Source organism: Kogia breviceps, chromosome 4, assembly GCF_026419965.1.
Source record: "Kogia breviceps isolate mKogBre1 chromosome 4, mKogBre1 haplotype 1, whole genome shotgun sequence".
NCBI lineage: Eukaryota > Metazoa > Chordata > Mammalia > Artiodactyla > Physeteridae > Kogia > Kogia breviceps.
Genome location: NC_081313.1, coordinates 88861134 through 88873218, shown reverse-complemented (window position 1 = coordinate 88873218; position 12085 = coordinate 88861134). Strand labels below are relative to the sequence as shown.

At 35.8% G+C, this 12085-nt stretch overlaps 1 protein-coding gene across 8 annotated transcripts in view; it reads right to left on the bottom strand.

Annotated features, from left to right (window-relative positions):
• Window positions 1-12085, bottom strand: part of FER (FER tyrosine kinase) — a 468410-nt gene that overhangs the window by 107445 nt on the left and 348880 nt on the right. The window lies entirely within an intron of this gene.

Sequence of the window (12085 nt, the reverse complement as noted above, 5' to 3'; positions counted from 1 at the left end):
AAAACTGAGATTATTAACAACACCATCACTAATAGTAGAGTCAGACAGGAAAAAAAAAAGGAGACTATGATTTTGATAAGATTTAGTTATTGAGTCAGATTGTATTCTTGTGCATCAAATGAATTCCAGTGATGACTTACAGAAACTCCATAAAACAGCATGGTCCAAAAAAATGTAATGCAAGCCACATAGTAATTTTAAATATACCGGTAGCCACATTTTAAAAAGTAACAATAAAAAGGTGAAAGTGACTGAAATAGTATGTTTTTTCTTTAGCCCAATATATATAAAATATTATTAAATCAACATGCATCATTACAAAATTATTGTGGACATATTTTACATTTTATCATCCTAAGTCTTTAAAATATGTTGTGTATTTTACATGTATGGGACATCTCAATTTAGATGCAAATTTCCATCTGAAGTATTTGATCTGTATTTAGATTTCAACAAATTTACAGTTAAAAAAGTAGATTCACATACCTAGGTTGTTCCAAACATACTTAACCTTTTCTAATAACTGAATCATGTTACTGGAAATTAAATTAAATTTTAAAATTTAAATCAATTAAATGAAATTCAAAATTCAGTTTTTTAGAAGCACTAGATACATTTCAAAAATTCAAGAGCTCAGGAGCCACATATGGCCAGTGACAACCATGTTAAATAGGGTAGCCTTAGACTGTGCATTCACTAACAGCATGGCATTAAACAATTTCCTTGTTAATGTATAGTGTAATGTATTGCATTATTAAACAAAACAAAACCAAGTTAAAGTATATTAGAATGAATGTTCTCTAAAAACAGTCATCCCACTTTCTCTTTCTATTAGGCCCTCCGATATTAAGCCAGAATTTTGCAAGAGGGATTAACATTTTAATTGTCATTTCCTGATGTTTTTGATCCTCTTCACCAGGGATCTAGGCTTCCTTAAATAGAACAACTCTAGAGTTGAAGACTTAATGGCTTTTTCTTTAATGAGAATACCTAGAAAATAAACACCTGCCTAACTCTCCTTAGAAAGTTCTCTTTTTCTAATCTCTTCTCCTATTCACAAATCAGTATTACAGAAATTTAGGTGGACTACTGCAAAATCACTAAGCTATATGCTTTAAAAATAATCTTAATGGTGTCAGATAATTTACTTTTTCTGTTCTTTTAAAGAGAATATCAAATTCATTACTATGAACATTAGTGAAATAGCTTCTATCAAGCTTGACTTAATTTTCTGAAACAAAAACAGAAACACCTAAATGCAACAGTAAACAGCAAAATTACCACTAATTTCTCAACTTTAATAGGTACAAAAATGTCTATTAAAATCAATATTTGAAATCAATATTTAGTTCAAGTTACTTCCTGGACCAATATTCACATATATTATTTTGTTAGATATACATTTGCCTAGTTTAGAAAAAGTGCACCCTTCTGGTCTTGAAACCACATAGCATTTTTTCTAAGCTATGGAATAACTTTCAAATGAAAAAACTCTTTTCTGCAATTTGATTAAAGCATCATATGACATAACCCTAGTGTTCTGCGGAATCCTAATATTATTTCTTTCTGAAACTAGCTCACATTCAGCACTTTTCCTTCTGCCTCCTGCTCTTTTTAAATTAGTCTTTCACATAATCCTCTTCATACCCCCACCCAATCCCCGGGCCAGCCTGTAAACCCTGTGAAGAGAATTGCGCTTCTGTTGTTCAGTATGCTAATTTCAGTGCCCATCACAGGATGTCTAGTGTGTAATAATACCTCGATAAGCATGAAGACAAGCTACCCATGAATTTTTTTTTTTTTTTTTTTTTTTTTTTTTTTTTTTTTTTTTTTTCGGTACACGGGCTTCTCACTGCTGTGACCTCTCCTGTTGGGGAACACAGGCTCTGGACGCGCAGGCTCAGTGGCCATGGCTCACGGGCCCAGCCACTCCGCGGCATGTGGTATCCTTCCGGACCGGGGCACGAACCCGCATCCCCTGCATCGGCAGGCGGACTCTCAACCACTGCACCACCAGGGAAGCCCACCCATGAAATTTTTTATTAATTTTAAACATTTCTTCCTTAGCTTCTCTCCAATGGTTAGAACTATGCTTTTCAAGTACTTGTTAAATGTTAAAATAATGTTTAGAAAAGGATGACATTACATCTGTTACCAATGGCACCTGACAGATGCCATAAAATTCTTTAGATTCCAACAATAAAACTTAGTACATTTAAGACTCTGAGCTCATCTTGATAGATGGTTCTATAACATCACTGCCTTACAAACTGCATCATTTAAAAAATAATTTGCAAAGAAGCAGTCCTTAATAGATAAGACTAAACCAACAAATGCACACTAGATTAATAAACAAAGAAAAGACAACACTTAAATAGAATTAAAAATTGGCTGAAAAGTGATGCCAAGTCAATAAAGTACTAGGAAGGTAGAGTTAGATACAGCTATTTCAGAATACTGTGACACAGCCAAAGACACAAAGTGTATCTGATTGTCTTAGTTAATCCAAGACTATTTCTACCTTAGAGAAATTTCTTGCTTAAAATCACTAAATCATTGAAGTAAATTTTAAATTTATTTCCAATTTATAGTTATTCATGCCACAGACATAGTGATCTTAAGTAAAGTAGCAGAGCTGCACCATTCCACAGCCCTAGTCAGCTTCCTAAAGAACACCGTCGAGAAGCAAGGTTTTCAGGAAAAAAATTAAATAATTAGGATTCAGTATGGAAAGCCTAAGCCTTGGGCAAGTGTAGCCATTAAGGACCCTGAAGCAAAAAGTAAACTCTCCAAAGGACAGACTATGAGACTAAAGCTAGGATACCAAGAAAATAATTCAGACTGGGCCAGAAACATTTCCGTGGGGACTGTACCTGATTATTATCATTTAGTGAAGAAGAACTGGAGACTGACATCAGATGATATGATCTTTAGTATTCACTGTGAGGTTACTGTAGAAGATAGTGTCTGTTTCTTTGAACTCATTCTTTTGTCATTTTCATTGTGGCAGTTTAAAGAACCTCTCTTAGAATGTGTGATACATACAATAATCATATGTGCAGCACATCTGTATACATGTTTGTATATGTATGTGTGTATGTGTGTAGCTGGAATACCCCACCTGACCACTGCAATAAGATGGTGGTGTCCATAACTGGGTAAAACAAGATAATAACTCCCCCTTTGTAACTCTGTCTTACCAAAGCTTATTTCTGTATGGTACATTAAACCAAGACAGGATGGATTATTTTCTAGAATTCTTCACCAGTGATGAATTTCTAAGACAATTCTTAGCATGTTTTTATAGCCAACTTTTAGTTTACTAACAAGACAGCATTATATGGTGAAAGGAACATGGATATTAAAGTCGTGCTGATCTAGGTCTGATTGAAACGGAGCAGGCCCTATGGTCCTTGCCTTGCCCCCCTTGCCCCATGTCCTCAGCCTGCCTTTCGTCTGTGGAAAAACTTTAGCTAAAGAATAAGTTTAATCAGAGAAGTGAGAAAATACAGAAACAGGAAAACAGTCAAAGGAGACCAAATAATAATAGTTTAGTCATTAAGCATAGTCGAGGACCTTTAGTTCCTCCTTAAGGGCTGTAGATAATATTCTGAGCCTTATCCTATGAGCTGTCTTATAGATACTGAAACCGCCACCAGGTAGAAGAAGTTAACTACATGATGGCTAGGCTGTGGCCATGACATAAGCTGCTGCAATTCCGAGAATTGCCCTCAAAGAAATGGAAACAAACCGAACCTGGAACTGAAGATTAACTGTACCTAGGACGATCAAGATGACACTGTCAGACTACCGATGACCAATTTCAGGATGACTGTCAGAGCTGACTGTATTGTTTCTGCATGTAGCTCCCTCCCTCTGTCTATAAAAGCTCTTGCCCCATGATTGTCGGGGCGGCAGGTGGGGGAAGTTGGCCTTTGGACAGGTGTCCACCCCCACCTCCACCCTGGTTGCCGGCATCCAAAATAAAGCAAACTTTCCTTTCCCCCAACCTGGCCTCTTTATTGGCTTTTGAGCGGCGAGCAGCCAGACTCCACTTTCGGGTCCATGATTAGCTATGTGACCTGGGGTAAGTTGTTCAATCTCTCTAAACTTCTTAAAAACATAAGGATTAATTCCTTTTGTTTCTCAAGATGGTTTTGAAGACTAAAATGTATCTAAAGCACTAAGAATATGCCTCGTACATGGTACACACAGTAAACACTACAACTTATCATTATTTTTGTTGAAGTTATTTTGCATATAAAATAAGAACGAGTTGTAGCAGGAACTGGTTGTTTGTCGCACAACATCAATTTTCCCTCATTCACCTCAATTTCCTTGAGGAGACTGCCCTTCTCCCATTTTGGAAAGTATTTACCTCACCTCAACAATAAAGGTGATCCTAGATTTGCTTAACCCAATCAATGGAGTCCATTTCCCAGTGACTGGCTTGGGGATAGGGACATAGCTTAATTTAGGCCACTGATATACAAGGAGATACTTTAAAGGGTGAAATAAACTTTTTTTTCTTTTTTTTGAGAGAAGTACCAGGAAAGAAGCATTCTCTGCAAGTGGAAGTGTACAGGACAGCACGTAGCACCACAAAGACTGGCAGCATTGGGATGAAGCTGTCACCATGGAAAGCAGAAAGAGTAAAGGAAAAAGAATACTTTTTGGTGACATGTTTGATCCACTGGATCACATACTGCTTCAAGAGTGATTTCTCTCTAGATTTTCCAATTAAGTGAACAAATACAAGCTCTAAGTTTTTTGATATATCTCTCGTATTAGTACTCAACGATTCCTTATGGATAAAATAGTATCTATATTAGAAGACCTTGAGAATTAAAAAGATAATATATATATATATGTGTATATATATATACACACATATATATATGTCTGGAACAATTAGGAAATAATAAATAGAAGTGCTTTATTTTGTTTGCAGCCAACTTTTAGTAAGAGGATAAAAGACCATTTTATTCTCAGCAGCTCTTTCTCAAAGATTTCTTACTCTGTGCTGTGAAAATATACCTGTTCTTTCAGTATCAATGGGACTCTGAGGAACTGATCATATTAAGCAAACTCAGAGAGATTATTATGTAAACAAGAATACTAATTTATCAATTTGTCATTTGAGAAAAGGGATCATCAGGGCCATACCACTAATGACTTCTTGTCATTGAATCATGTAGAGATCTTAATTTATCTTCAAACAACTTCAAAGGTTATTAAACTAAGAGATACTAGTCCCTAGTGATATATAAAATGTATAATTTATTACCCTTGTTTTTTGGGATATCAATTTATTCCTGAGAAGTTTGGTTTAGTTGTATTGACTTATACATTTAAAATAGGATCATAATCAAAGCAACTATTAAATTATAGAGAGTTATTATGGGGGCTCCATTTATGTCATTGTTCAAAGTTCTTATTTAAAACAAAAATAAACTTGAATTTAAGTCAATAGAGTTTTGACTGTTAGCCAGCCCATCAAAAATAAGGGGAAAAAAATCTATATGATAATCATAAACAATGAATGCTGATTCAACTTTTACCCAATGAGACACAGAATAGGTTTTATATAATAGGAGGTAAGCCAAAACAAGTTCTTGAAGAAGAAAGGATCCATCAAACACTGAAGCAAAGAATACTGACTTGTACATGTAGGTTATACTTAGGAGAGATGGATTTCACAGAAAGAGAGATTAGCCGGGAGAACGTGTGAGTTGTTAATTGAAGTGATGAGGGCTTATACTAAGAATTATCCACCCCCCCCCCAAAAAAAAAAGACAAAAGCATTAGATCTGAAAAGACTCTGTACTAAAGCTAGACATGGGTCAGTTTGTGGGGAAAGATGAGAAACATGAAACACCGAAAAACTGAAAGTGACTTGAAGAATATACTGGCTTTTCTGATACCATCATGTTCTTTTTAAAGACGTACCTTATGAACAGCTTGCTATGTAAGTAACATAGTTTGGCTGGGCCAAAGGCAGAGCTGAGTGTGTGGTTTTCCCAGTTTAGATTAATACATGACATTAGTCTTTTCAGATGAGGTTTCCTAATAGCCATGCTCTGCCAGCACTGCAGAGTATTGGGACCTTTTGCATTTCTCCTTTGTAGTTGATCTCCGAGAACATAACTCCCTAACGGTCATGATAACAGTTCTATGAAATAAAAGAGTGCATTTCACAGTATTTTTAACTTGCTGGTTCAAGGGGCACCAGCTATAATCTTGCTAGACATTATGTGATCTGTCAGGACAGATGCCAGAGTCAACTTTCACAAACCATCAGAATGTCAGTTTCCAGAAAGTACTTTGGAGATAGATAATCAGCTTTTTCATATTGTGGGGGAGGGAACTGAATTGACCTGACTTTTATTCTTAAGGTGGTGATTTTGGTGATATAATTGAAATTCTAAGGCAAGTGTCTGCAAACTATGGCCTAGAGGCCAAAGTCAGCCTACTGCCTGCTTTTGTAAATAAAGTTTTATTGGAAAACCACCACATTCATTTCTTTACATACTACCTACAGATGCTTTCAAGCTATGATGCCAGAGTTGTGACAAGAGACTGATGCCTAAACATTTTACTATCTGGCCCTTTATAGAAAACGTTTGCTGACTCTTGTTTTAAGATATTACTCAGTATTCCATATAGCTGTAGTACCTTTCATTCAAAGGTTCTTATGATTGCTTTGGCTATTTTGAACCAAGATTTTACTTTTCACTATGTGTTTTTTGCATGAGGGCTCAATAGTGCTATTTTTTAATGCTCAAAAAGGAAGCTGAAAAGGTAGATTCACCAATTAATTTTGTGTCCTAAGGCTGACACACAGTTACACACAAAAACATACATAGAGCGAGATCACAAATCCCCTGCCATCCTCCCCAGCCACAACGCACTGTCTGCCACCAAGACAAAGAAATTCCACAGTCCGTCTCTCTGTGCTTTCATGACAAATGACTTACTTTTCTATTTGTGGCTTCTTATGCCCCTCAAAGCTGCCTTTGATATAAAATATAAAGAATGGACAGGAAGATCAGGTGTATAATGATGCTGGCTCCTGGAATACCCTTTAAATACTTAGATGCTACAATGGCATTTTTTCTAAATAAAAAATTCAATAGAATGCTTATTTTGATGTCTCTATCTAGTACAGGAAAAATGCAGAGAAAAAGAAAAAGGCATCAATTCAAGCTTCCTTAGATTTTTAAAGAGATGTGGGAAAAAAAGACAAATCCAAAAGTACATTTACATTTAATAAGAGACAAATGTTTATAAAAGCTAGCAATATTTTTAGAAAGTGAATTTATCATAGGCTAGATATTTTAGAGACATTATATTCTCCAAATCAATGATATCAGCGACTACTTTATTAAGACCTATTACATAATCTTGTTGTCTAAAATAATTAGAAACATACATTTATATCTTCACATTTATGCATTTTTGTTGGATATGGTCAGAATTTATGCAAAGGTTTTGATCAGAAATACATTCACAAATTATGACACTTTCTATCAAAATAAAAATTATTACTTTAAAATATACTTTTAAAGAACACATTGCAGCAAAGAGTTTGGAATGTCAGCATTAAGGAAAAATCAGAAAAAAACAGTCTCCTTTTTCACTTTTTAGAAAGTTGTGGCAAAAAACCTCAAATTTATCCTCATAATTTTAAGCATATAGTTTAATACTGTTAACTATATTCACAATATTGTACAACAGAGCTCTAGAACCCTCTCATCTTGCATGACTGAAACTCTATGTACCTAATGACCAACTCTGTTTCCCCCTCCAAACAGCCCATGGCAACCACCATCCTATTTTCTATCTCTATGAGTTTGATTACTTTAGATACCTCATATAAAGTGGAATTATACAGTATTTGTCTTTTTGTGATTGGCTTATTTCACCTAATAGAATGTTGTCAAGGTTCATCCATGTTGCAGATTTTGACAGGATTTTCTTCTTTCTTTAAGGCTGAAGAATATTCCATTGTATGTACATGGCACATTTTCTTAATCCAGTCACCCAATGATGGACATGTAGGCTGTTTCCACCTCTGGACTATTATGAATAATGCTGCAATGCATTTAGGTGTGCAAATATCTCTTCAAGATCCTGTTCCATTCATTTGGATATATATAGAGAGAGAAGTTGAATTGGTGGATCATTATTGGAGTTCTATTTCTAATTTTTTGAAGAATCTCCATGCTCTTTTCCATAGCGGCTGTCCCAATTTACCAACAGTGCACAAGGCGTTCAAATTCTCCACATCCTTGCCAACACCCATTATTTTCTGGGTGGTTTGTCTTGTTTTTTGATAGTGACCATCCCAATGGGTGTAAGGTAATATCTCTTTGTGGTTTTGATTTGCATTTTCCTGATGATTAGTGATACTGAGCATCTTTTCATATGCTTGTTGGCTATTTGTTTATCTCTTTAGAAAAATGTATATTTAAGTCCTTTGCCCATTTTTTTTTTTTTTTGCTGTACATGGGCCTCTCACCGCGGTGGCCCCTCCCACCGTGGAGCACAGGCTCCGGACGCACAGGCCCAGCGGCCATGGCCCACAGGCCCAGTCACTCCGCAGCACGTGGGATCCTCCCGGACCGGGGCACGAACCCGCGCCCCCGGCATCGGCAGGCGGACTCCCAACCACTGCGCCACCAGGGAAGCCCCTTTGCCCATTTTTTAATTGAAATATTTGGGTTTTTGTTATTGAGTTATGGGCATTCTTTATATATTCTGGATATTAACCCCTTATCTGATATGATTTGCAAATTTTTTCTCCCCTGTGCTGTAGGTTGCTTTTTCACTCTGTTGACTGCTTCCTTTGCTGTGCAGAAGATTTTAACTTTGATGTAGTATCATTTTATGTGTGTATATTTTTCATTTTGTGGCCTGTGCTTTTGGTGTCATATCCAAGAAATCATTGCCCATTTCAATGCCATTACGTTTTCCCCTATTATTTCCTCTAGGAGTTTTATAGTTTCACATCTTACATTTAGGTCTTTAATCCATTTTCAGTTAACTTTTGTACACTTTTAAGATAAGCATCCATCTTCACTCAATTGCAAGTGGATATACAGTTTTCCCAATACCGTTTATTGAAGAGACTATCCTTTCCCATTCTGTAGTCTTGGCACCCTTGTCAAAGATCATTTGACTGTATATGTTAGGGTTTACTTCTGGGATCTCTATTTGGTTCCACTGGTCTATCCGTCTGTCTTTGTGCTGGTATCATACTGTTTTGATTACTGCAGCTTTGTAATAGGTTTTGAAACCAAGAAGTGTGAAGCTTCTAAATTTTTACTTCTTTCTCAATAGTATGGTTTGGCTATACTGGGTCCTTTGATGTTCCATGTGAAGTTTAGGATTTTTTTTTTTCTATTTCTGCAAAAAATGCCATTGGGATTTTGTAGGCAGTGCATCATATCTGTAGACTGCACTGAGTAGTATGAACATTTTAACAATATTAAGTCTTCCAATTCATAAACACAGGATGTCTTTCCATTTTTTGCATGTCTTAAGTTCTTTCAGCAATCTTTTATAATTTCAGTGTACAAGTCTTTCAAGTCTTTCACTTCCTCAGTTAAGTTTATTCCTACACAATTTATTCTTTTTGATGCTATTGTGAATGGGATTATTTTCTTAATTTCCTTTTAGGATTGTTCATTATTATTGTAAAATAACACAACTGATTTTTGAATGCTGTTATAGAATTTCCAGTACTATGTTAAATAGAAGTGGTAAGAGTGGGCACCTTTAACTTGTTCCTGATCTTAGAGGAACAAGCTTTCAGTTTTTCACCACAGAGTATGATGTGAGCCCTGAGCTTTTTTCCATATGATCTTTATCATGTTGAAATAATTTTTTTATTCCTAGTTTATTGAGTGTTTTTATCATGAAAAGGTGTTGAATTTTGGCAAATATTTTTCTTGCATCAGTTGAGATGATCCTGTGACTTTTGTTGTTTATTCTGTTAATGTGGTATCTTACATTTATGGATTTTCATATGTTGAATCACGCTTGTATCATACTTACACATAAAACACACTTACACTGAGATCACAAATTTCCTTCTACCCTCTCCATCCAATGTCTGCTACTTATGCAAAGTCTAAGTGACTGTTTCTGTCTCTACTTTCATGTCAAATACTAACTACCATCCTCACTCATCAGAGAACAAAATATACACATTTTAAAATTGCTCAACAGAAATCTGAGGTAGCGTACAGCAGAAACTCTTCTGACTTCCTGGCTCACTGTCAATGACACTTGATTCTTTAGATGAACCACATGTCTCAGTACAGGTATCTTTCTGTAGTGCTTCTCTCTGTAAGAGATCATTCATTTCTGAAGGAGCTCTTGAACATTTCATCCACCTGGGGCTATCTTAACTGTCTATAATTCACCTTCAACTGCACTGGCTGAATAAAGAGGGGATAGTCTGAAATCAGAATATCCTTTATAACAGCATCAAAACCCAAAATACTCATAAATACTTTTAGACAGGGATGTGTTACACTTTTACACTGACAACTACAAAACACTGTTGAGAAATTAAAGAAGTGCAAATTAAATGGAATATACCCAGTCCATGGATTGGAAGATTAATATTGAGTGTTAAGAGTCAATTCTCCCCAAACTGATCAAGTGCAATCCCAACCAAGTTCCAAGCAGGCTTTTTGGTTTGATTTCACAAGCTGATTATAAATTTCTACATGGAAATGCAGAAGATCTAGAATAGAGAATAATGATGAAAAAAAGGGCCAACTGGGAAGAGACAGACTACCCAATTTTAAGAATTACTATAAAGTTACAGTCAAGGGAGTATGTTTTGGCTTCAGGATAATCAAGTAGATCAATGGAACAGAACAGAGTCGAGAAATAAACCCACCTACTTATGGCCGATTCATATACTACATAAGACACCAAAGCAATTCAATGGGAAAAGGAAATTCTGGTAAAGAATTCATATACCATTTTAAAGAACTGGTAGTGGAAGAACTCAATAACCGTCTTGGAAAAATGGACCCCAATCTCTACCTCACTCCTACACAAAATTAATTTCAAGTGATCTATAGACCTAAAGTTTAAAGCTCTGAGAAGGAAACATAGGAAATACCTTTGTGATCTTGGTAAAGGTGAAGATTTTTTAGAGCTTAGAAAGCAGTAACCATAAAGAGAAAGAAAGAGACAGACAGAGAGAGAAAGGCATACATACATCATTATAAAAAGTGAACAGGGACTTCCCTGGTGGTGCAGTGGTAAAGAATACACTTTCCAATGCAGGGGACATGGGTTCAGTCCCTAGTCGGGGAACTAAGATCCCACATGCCATGGGGCAACTAAGCCCGCATGCCACAACTACTGAGCTTGCGCGCCTCAGCAAGAGAACCTATGTGCCACAAACTACAGAGCCCACACGCTCTGGAGCCCACGCGCCACGACTAGAGAGAAGCCCGAGCACTGCAAGAGACTGAGTGCCACAAGGAAAGATCTTGCATGCCTCAATGAAGATCCTGTGTGCTGCATGGGATGATCCTGTGTGCTGCAACTAGGACCCGATGCAGCCAAAAAAATAAGGAAAATAAATAAAATTTAAAAAAATAAACATTAAAAATAAAGTGAAGAGCTACTCTGTAATAACCTAAATGGGAAAAGAATTTGAAAAATAGATACACATATATATATAAGTGAATCACTTTGCTGTACACCTGAAACTAACACAACATTGTTAACTCTATTCCAATATAAAAATTAAAAAAAAAAAAAGTGAAGAGGTAAGCCAAGGAATTGACTTTTTCTTTAATTTAAAATAATCATTTTCATTATGGTTAAAAAATACATAAAATTTAGCATCTTTACTATTTTTAAGTATATAGTTCATTAGTGTCTCCCTCTGAGATAAAGGTTTGATTCCATTTATACAAAGTTCAAGAACAGCCAAAACTAATCTATAAGTCAGGAAAATGGTTACCATGGGAGTGTATACTTTGTGATAATTTGAGGTCTATAATTTGTCTACTCTTCTGTGTTATATTTTGTTTGATCTAGTACTTCACCC